Genomic DNA, 10,053 nt, shown 5'->3' with positions numbered 1-10,053 from the left:
AAACTTATTCTCTTGGTCAGATTGAAACTTAAACCTGCGCTTGATGTTTGCCGATTCTTACATTTCTTCGTGACTTCAAGCACTTTCAATCACCAAAGTGCCATCACCAAGAAAAACTGAAATAAAGCTTTGAATACATTCCTACATGAACATATCGCAAAACTACTTCAGAGAGAGTGACACACTTTCTCTCCATGTTTCATTCAACCAAGCAAGGAAAGATAAAAGAAAGAAATGTGATGAGATAGTCAGTGGAATTCACAGATGTCAAAGTCAAGATATTTCAATGAAAAGGACAAAAGAAAGATAGGCAACAAAGAAAGCATACAAGCACATTTGCCCTAAATTTAAAAAAGAAAGCACAACAAAATGAATATAGAAATGACATATTAGACCGATGAAGATGGGGGGGCTAAAAATAGGGATATAACGTTCTGAGGAGCGCATTTCAATTACAGTAAATGAGTGATTACAGAGAACATTTGTGAGACACGAGAGCCAGAGGAATGGGTCGGAAGGTGTTTTAATGTGGATACAGATGACATCCCATAATATCACATGCCTTGCTGCGATAGTCATAAACTACTGAGGCACAGATACCCCATTACTCAAATCATACCATTTTGTTTTCTTGAATGCCTGATGTGTGCATGATTTGTGGTAGATACAGTACATTGTAGTATGCATGTACTTTGTTTAGTCCACTAAAAAGCCTAACGTTTGTTTCAGAGGTCAAATCAATTGGTCTGTTACCTCTTTTGGATCAGAGGATGTCTGTGATAACCATCCTGACAGGTACAGTAGCATGCCATTCTTTTTTCCACTGGCAGCACAAACAGGTTTACTGGTTTCTCTTGATGACTTCCGAATAATTTGACACATCCAGGATCATGTTTTTTTTATTATCTGTTTGTAATATGAAAATGCATCTGTATCTGTAAAGAAATGTGAGTATGCTCAATTATCAAAATGACTCTTGAGTCTTTTGTTTGTGTTTAGTCAATAGGAGGCGCTGTCTGTCCATTCTTCAGAGCTGTTAGCCGTTATACTGTATTATTTTCATTTCGCAAACTAGAAAGTTGAGTAGATAACCATGCAGGACTACAACCCATCTAACTATTTTTACTTCTATGGTATGTCCTAACCACCTGAAATAGGCAGTGAGGCAGGCTAAACAGACAGCTGCTAAAATGTAATTCGGCCTATATGGTCATGCAAACCAATATTTTTGATACAGACCATGCCATTTAATCAATACAATATAAGTGCATTTTACATGATGCTCTAAGGAGGGATGCCAGTCAGATATGATAATTGCCCCACTAATGATTCACAACTGATTTGCCATTTTTGGTACAGTTGTCAATATCTTTCATCTTGTAAGATGATTTTGAAATCATTTACATTTTTTAACATCATTTTAATAGTTGTGACGGTGTTGCAGCTCTGTTAAACCAACTACTGTAACTGTTATCATGAACCATTGCACATGTCAGACATTGTGCAGGCAATAGCTAGCAACAGTAAAATCTGTTTTACTATATGTGATATCACTATACATGTACATATTTCCACAAATCTCATAATGTAATGAAATGTAAACACAGCCAAAATGTGGTGGTCATACTTTTATGCACAAAATGTGGTGGTCATACTTTTATGTACAAACAGTCCTGAATAGACAACAAAGACTATTGCCTGGGGTATACACTTCTCCCACCCAGCCCAGAATGCAGTGATAATGAAGGTATATAGCTCACCAAAACCATGACTGCTTGACTTGCCAGTAGCCTACTTGATGAAGTGAGCTTTAAGCTTGATATTTTCCAGTAAGCTTTTACCATTTATGCTTTTAGTTACTTTACTTTAATTCTACAATGTTTTTCCTTCTGTTAAATGCTAAATCAAGTAGTGAATAATATATTGAAGTGAAGTATTTTTGAATTGGTGTCTGTATCGTACAGAGCCTCGTCATTTGTTACAGAGACAAAGGAACAGGAAGACTGGCTTGAAAAAAGATATCTTATCTTATAATAAGATGATCCTAATACAAAAGTGCCTGTCTCCAGTGCAGGAGACATTAATTTGGTATATTAAAATAAATAAATAAATAAATAAATAACAATCAAATCACTGACAGATGCTTGTATATAATGACCCTTTCATTGTTGAATAGCCTTGGAATAGGAACCCTGCATCAGCAAACCATGAGCCCATTTGCATTTGTATCACATTATCACTGAGTGGCAGTAATGGATGCAGAGAGAAAACAGAGACAGAAGAAGGCTTAGCCTACTGAAGGGAATTTGGAGTTTCACACATTTTGGAATTTCACACATTCTAATTCACCATAGCACCTGTTTTTCTCTTTTTTTCAGGGAGGAAGGTAACCTATTTTAGGATGGGATAAATTAGCATGATATGAGACACACAAACAGGGACAGCGAAGAGATGAAGCAGATGACTGATCTGGAGGTGTTAGATTTGCCTGGTGCAAGAAGAAAAAAAAGGTGAGAGTAATAGGGGGTGAGAAGTGCTAGGCATCAGAATGCGCCTCATTATCCTACATTTGACTTGTGCTGTAGCGTATGTGAAACCTAGTTAACATGACCGATCGTTTTTGCAATTTTGTACATGAAATTGAACTATATTCAACTGTATTATCAATAACTTCATTGCTTCTATAGGCATAATTTAAGTAGATGGCTTGCCATATCTTATGTTTAGTCTGACCTTTAAACGTTAAAACAGCTGCCATGGATCCACACTCTCTGCCAGGTCATGGAGCAATGCCTAGTCGAACGTTCTTTTCAAGTTTATCCAGTGCTCCAAATGCTTTAGTAGGGGTCCTGGGTAAGATTTGTATGTACTTAATTTAGTGGAGAATTTCTCTGTTGTAGACTAATATGACCCCATTGAACAATGTGGGATTAGTGCCCAACTGCCTGTCTCCTGGAATCTCTTCCATTGCACTCGTGGAGAGTAGTAGCCTACTGGTTTGTTCATTTTAAGTACGTTCTGCCCTTGGTTGGGCTGACTCATGCTATACTCCTATGAACCAGTGTAGCTCTCAGCAATCAACTAGTCTTGCTGATCCTACGGACAATTGCACTCATTGATGCATTTACTACACTCATTGATGCACTTATTGTGATTTCTGTTGTAAAATATTGTGATTGTTGTAAAATTGTTGTTAGAATTGCTCTTAAAAGCTTTTTACTAGGGCCGGGACTTTAGCGCGTTAATTAAGATTAATTAATTACACAAACATTAATGCGTTAAAAAAATTGACGCATTTTAATCGTATGCCTATTTATTTTTGCACCGCGGAATGTTTCTCACTGGATGAGTTTCAGACGGACCGATTATACTGGAGCACCAAGTAACGCGCATGAGTTCGGTTCAGACAAAACAAACCACAGTGGCACAGTGAACAAAGAAGCTGATGTGACCGCGTTGGTTGGCCCCGTGGATGGGAAATGTTGTTACAAAAAACGAACGGATGGAAGCGTAGATAAGAGCATGGTTGTGTGCAACCTATGCAACAAGGACGTATCACCGCAGGTATCACCTCAGTGCAAAACATAAAGCAGCTAGCTGCTAGCGTGGACAAAGTATTGTGATACTCCAGACACTTGAGGGAAACCTCTGAGCTTTATTTATTAAACAAATAGCAACCGAGTTGCTGTTACAGCCACAACTCACGCTTATAACAGTAATCCACCGCACCTAATTCCATGTCCAACTTTCATAGACCTAAAAGAAACTTCACACTCAGAACCGCATACAAGCACACACGCACACACGTAAACTCCGCCCCCCAGTTCCCCTTAAAGGGACACAACAATTTCATGAACTCAACTCAAGGTAACAGGTGACACAATTAACAGGATATCACAGTATTATAGTTTACAGAAGGTCTACCTATCTATAGGCTACATGAATTTCTGAAAATGTACTATTTCTAAATATGGTATTGCTACACTTTATGGCAAAAATTGCACTGGTCTATTGGACTTATTAATAAACAATATTTTTGTTGCTTAAGCTTAGGCCTATGTATTCAGTAGTAGGCTATACTAAAAATCCATGTGAAAAAAAAATACTTCTCACTGTTCTCAGGTCATATATTTATATACAATTAAAATGCGATTAATTTCGATTAATTAATTACAAAGCCTCTAATTAATTAGATTATTTTTTTTAATCGAGTCCCAGCCCTACTTTTTACCATGTTGTAAGTCACTTTGGTTAAAAAGCGTCAGCAGCTTTGGGTCCAAGCACCATTTACAGACGCCACCTTGATCTTAAATGCAGATGCTTATGGTTTTGTGAGAAAGGGCATGTTATTAGTCCCTGAGATTGTAATCTCAAAACCTGGTTTGCCAGATCCCTGCTCGTGTGGCAAGTTTTCACACAAGAATGGAAAGTACTGCAAATGCGAGGGAAGAAATAGTTGTAAAAATCCTATCACTGAATGAGTTCTCATCATCATCCCCATACCTGGACACAGGGAATAAACCTGTTGTTCTGTGTTTTTCACTTTAAGACTTAAAGTTTGAGTTAACGTTCCAATGATAATAGCAAGGTTGGATATAAAATATCTGTATTAATCAAGTGCTTCAAGAGTGTATGTACGCATATTTAATGAGATATCGCCTCATTTGCATATTCAATTGTTTTTTTTAAACAAAGTGTAATACAAAAAGTATTTCTCTTGATATTAATCTGGGAGAAGTTTATGAGGATATCTATAAGGGTAGATGACATGACGTGGCTTTTTCACCGTCACAGAAGATAAAACACAATTAATTTCACATTTTCACATTTTAAAATACTGTAAAAGGTTAAACATTTTCTTGCTTTACATGAATTTGTTGTTTTAATACCTGAGTCATTTATCGTTTTTTCAGAACTTTGAGCCAAACCTTAAAATTGTCCTATGGTGTGATGGTAGACAACATAATTATATAAATGTTAACTTTTATAAATAGAGGAAATAATGCTTAAAATTGTTAATGAACGCTCCTGGCATAATTGTGCAAGTGTCTATTTTACTAAGTGGCAATCACTTTTCCCATACATACATTTCTAAAATGGTAGGAACTCCGTAAAGTTCGTCACAGAAAAAAATGTCCTTTGGTGTTATGCAATAACCTGATGTTAAGTTGGCCAAAATCATGGACAACTACATTTAGTTGAAAGACCCCATTCAAGGTCATGTGACTGAAGACCCTAATGAAGCCCTGGAGCAGTGAACATGGTGAGAATTTCTCTCAGAATTGCTCAAATATTCAACTATGTTTTCAGACCACTGAAGTTGTTAAGTTTTATTGTCCTTTGGTGTGACACCCCTAAATGCCATTTTTGTATTCAAATTTGTATTTTTAACAGCAGGACTATGTAATATTATGCAAATGCATGATGTCAGTTGCTAATGACAGCTCAGTTAGTATTAGCATGGTCATTAACTGCCACAAAAGCTTAAATGTCCTTTGGTGTGACAGGAAATGTCCTTTGGTGTGACACCTAATAATGACTTAAATTCAAATATTTATTGCTGTTTTAGAGACGACATACAATGTTCTGAAGTGTTACTAAAATAACTATAATATAAAGTACATAAATCTGAAACTTTTTTTTATAACAGAAAGAACCTCCCTGCAGGACCTGTGGCCCAACCTGCCCCGGAACTTCCAGTGTTGCCACCAACGAATATAATGTCATTGTAGATAATTGTGTCAAGTATGATTAAAAACTGCTCTAACAGCTGAAAAAACAGCCTGACCAGCTTAAGGTGGTTTGCTGGTTGACCAGCTTGTTTGACCACCTTATGATGGTTAACCAGCTATAGACCAGCAAAAGTCTTGCAAAAACATACCTGCAGCTTACGATGGTAAATTCTGCTGGTTTTGCTTGTCGTACCATCTCACGCTGGTCATTTTAGTTGGTGTTGCTGGTCTACATTGCTGGTTTTTACTGGTCATGCCAGCTTATGTTGGTGATTCTAACCAGCATGGCCATCTTACACCTACAATGTCAAGCTTGGCAGGCTGGTCACCAGCATGACCATCTCACACCAGCTGTATCCCACACGACAGGCTGGTCACACCAGCATGAACAGCTTCCTTAGATGGTCACGCCAGCATGTCCACCTGGTGGCCTAACCAGTTATACCAGCAAAGACCAGCAATAGTTGGAGAAAAACCAGCAAAAAACAGCTAAAACCAGCTACCAACATAAATTGGTTTCTTGCTATTTTTTCAGTAGGGATGTTTTAGATAGAGTGGACTTCATGAATGTAACGCAATGTTTTAGAATGGAATTTCCCTATTGAGGATTGTGGTCCCTCTTTTGGCGATCAAAAATGGATGGTCAGAAGCACAACGTTTATAGACATTAAAGGCATGGCAGTCCACATTCACTAATTTAATGGTGTGATTTTGTCAGGTGCTGGACACAAAAGGGTTGTTCTTATGTCTCTTAATCAGTCATGGGTGTGTTTTGGGCGTAACATCCTTTAAAACAATGAGAATAATATCTATCATTTCCTTTAACAGCAAACAATGCAACTTCACACAGCAGCACATTTGAAGGAATCTGCATGCACACAAGACTATATGGAACAGGGATTCCACTAAAACTTGGTTTACTAAAACCTGCTTGTGACTAGCAGAGTATAGCCTACATGCATCTGCACTCACCTATTATTTGAACTCATAGACAAAGTGAAACTTCACAGTGGTTTCATAGTCGACAAATTAGTTCAACACAGTTAAGTACTATTACTATTGACTGACAATGGGTTATCATCAAAAAAATAGCCTGGAAAAAGCAACACTTATCCAACAAATGTCCTCCTTTATCACTGTTACAATAAACACTACATATATTCTGACTCACTTCATGCAATAACTATCTTTGTCCTTTAGTGTGACATTTTGTCCTATAGTGTGACAAACATAAAACAACAGAAAAACATCCTTAATTTCAAAACATACTTTAAAAAAAGCCAGGTTTGGCATGAGGGGAGCTCCAATAATAGCTCCTCTTAGATAGGTACAATTTCAAACAGTTTTGTAAGGTTGGCGGAAAAAAATGTATCGACATTCATAGGAAAAAGTCAATCAAGTGCATCTATTCATGGTGAAAATGATTGTAATTAGTACTTTTATCTGAAATAAATAGAATTTTAAGAAAATAATGATTAAATAATGTGAACAATTCTGTTTCATGTATTTTTTAATGTTATTCAATATCATTTCTTAGTACTTTTTAAATGTCACACCATAGGACACATTCACAGTGCAGATGAGTGTAAACGTGGAAAAAAACATGTGAGGTCATTGACAAAATGAGTGACCACTATTATTTTCAGAAACTACAGTTTCCATACTATATAAATATTTGCTTTTTTTCTTTTAAAATTATGTTTTCCAAAAAAAGCACTTTTTCTTGGCCAGATGTCAACTACCCATAAAGGAAAAAAAGTTCCATTCACCTGCACCTGTAGGTGATAATGTGATAATAGTGTCACCTATTGTCATTTTGGACTTTCGTCCCGGATAGAGATTTTAGCACACATCACGTTGTTTAATGGGGACATATTAGTCTATAACAGTTGAGATATTCTCCGCTAAATGAAGCACATATGTAACCTGCGTTGTGTGGAACCACCGCGGTCCAGCCCTGCACACGCCCGGACTCGAACCCGCGAGACAGCAGCACCTCGGATCGGGAGTCGAGCGCGCTAACAATCCAGCTAAAAGCCCAGGCTACTAGCTTTCATGCCAGCAGCGCTCTTGAAGTGTCGGGGAGTGAGGTTTACTAACGTTCCACCGCATAGCTAACCAGCTAGCACCCGTTACACATACAAATCTTAACCAGGACCTAGACTACTTCATTAAATATGATGCATTCCCCCCTTAACGACGTTTTTAGTTTGGAGTGTTTTGTTTCCACTGTTTGTTTCCACTGTTTGGCCTGGATAATAGTTCGAATAGCAATCTCCTAAAACCTGGCACAATCTCTTGGTTCACAATCACCTGCTGGGGAACTAGAGTAATTACACGTGTGTGTACTGAGAGTTGCTTGCTGTGGAGAGCTGCACTACTGCTTGAAACACTTTCATACTGTAGAATTGTGTTTGGTATTAACCTGTCACCATTGATATTAGCCTGCCCCCTCAGGCAAGCTCTGTCTGCCTCTGTTGAATGTCTGTCTTTTGTGTTCAATAAATCATTTATTTACGGAATTCATGTCTCCTTATGCTTTAAAGAACCTGTGCAGCTCTGTATGGGTATCAAGCTCCTAAAGATTCCCTGAAGCGCTAGGACCCAGGGTGGCGTAGTCAGGCTACAGATATGGGGTGGTTGCCCTGACCACCCTGTTACATTCGCAAATAGCACCATGTATGTTATTCACACCACCAAACAGCAACGTTACCAGATGACCCTATGCCACCTTATGGCAACGTTATTTACACCACCAAACAGCAATGTTACCAGATGACCCTATGCCACCTTATGGCAACGTTATTTACACCACCAAACAGCAATGTTACCAGATGACCATAGTGCCACATTATGACAACGTTGCTCAAGTCACCTAATGGCAACGTTGCCAAATGACCTTAGCGCCACGTTAAGGCAACGTTATTTACACCATCAAACAGCAACGTTACCAGATGACCATATAGTGCCACATTATGGCAACGTTACAAATGACCTTAGCGCCACTTTATGGCAACATTATTTACACCACCAAATAGCAACGTTACCAGATGACCATAGTACCATGTTATGACAACGTTGCTCAAGTCACCAAATGACGTTAGCGCCACGTTATGGCAACTTTATTTACACCACTAAACAGCAACGTTACCAGGTGACCATAGTGCCACCTTATGGCAATGTTGCTCAAGTCACCAAATGGCAATTTCATAGAGGCAACGCTGCTGCCATGTTGCAGGAAGGTTACCAGAAGGTTAGATCACCGTGACCTACTGGCAACGAGCCAACGTGGCTGTTTAGTTATGTGTTAGCTGGGCATAGTAGGCTATTTCACTAATTTCGGTTCTGACTACATTGATTGAAAATAACGTTTAAGATTAGCCAATCAAATAGTTATGGTTAGGCCAGCCTATTTTGCAGATGTAAAGAGACAGGGTAGGCCTACAACAGGGACGATTGAAAGGTGGGACAATTGAAACATTCCTGTTTTCTCCAACGATGCAACGATGAGGCAGACATAATTTGGACAAAACATAGAGCATATTAACCTCCGTTGCTCAGCCAAATGTCTTCTTGATTTTTTGGACTTCAGAGACACTGTAAACTCATTTAGAATTCGATGGATAAGGAGATATCTTAAGTAGGCCTAGGGTTCAGGCCAAAGATTCCCGACGAGATGAGACAAGACGAGCTGCAACATTCTAAAACCTTGCAACTGCGATTAAACATGTTGAATGCTCTGCGACGACTCGCGACGGCTTGCAACTACGTGCAACTTCTAATTCACACCGCTGCAACTCGTTCTCGTCGTGTCGGGAATCTTTGGTGTGAATTGGGCTTTAGAATTATTAATTGATATTTCAATAAAAAAAAGGGAACCCTTGTTCATAGGAGTATAGCATCAAGTCTGTCACAGTTGTCGGATAGGCCTATTGATCTGGCCAGTTATGCAACAGAGGTGGTTGTGAATCAGGTTCGCCTGCTTTGATGTCAACGGAAGTTACTACAGGTCTACTAGAGGGCTATTATGAGACGACACCCAAAACAGGAATGGTTTTACAGGTGGTGGCGACTGGTAATTTTTCCATCTTTATCCTTCTTGATTTTTTCACTAGTTTTGCATTTGCGACAGTGTTATTACTGGTATAGCCAGTATCTGGAGCCCTACAGAATGACCTTCAGCAGGTCACTAATGTCTCTGGCCACACTGTCAGAAACAGACTTCATGAAGGTGGCCTGAGGGCCTGATGGCCTATGGACCTATACTGCCCAGCACCATGGAGCGCAATTGACATTTGCCATAGAGCAAATATGAGAGCAG

The sequence above is a fragment of the Sardina pilchardus genome, chromosome 23 (assembly GCF_963854185.1).
Source record: "Sardina pilchardus chromosome 23, fSarPil1.1, whole genome shotgun sequence".
NCBI lineage: Eukaryota > Metazoa > Chordata > Actinopteri > Clupeiformes > Clupeidae > Sardina > Sardina pilchardus.
The sequence above is the reverse complement of the archived record's forward strand: the minus strand, read 5'-3'. Positions refer to the sequence as shown.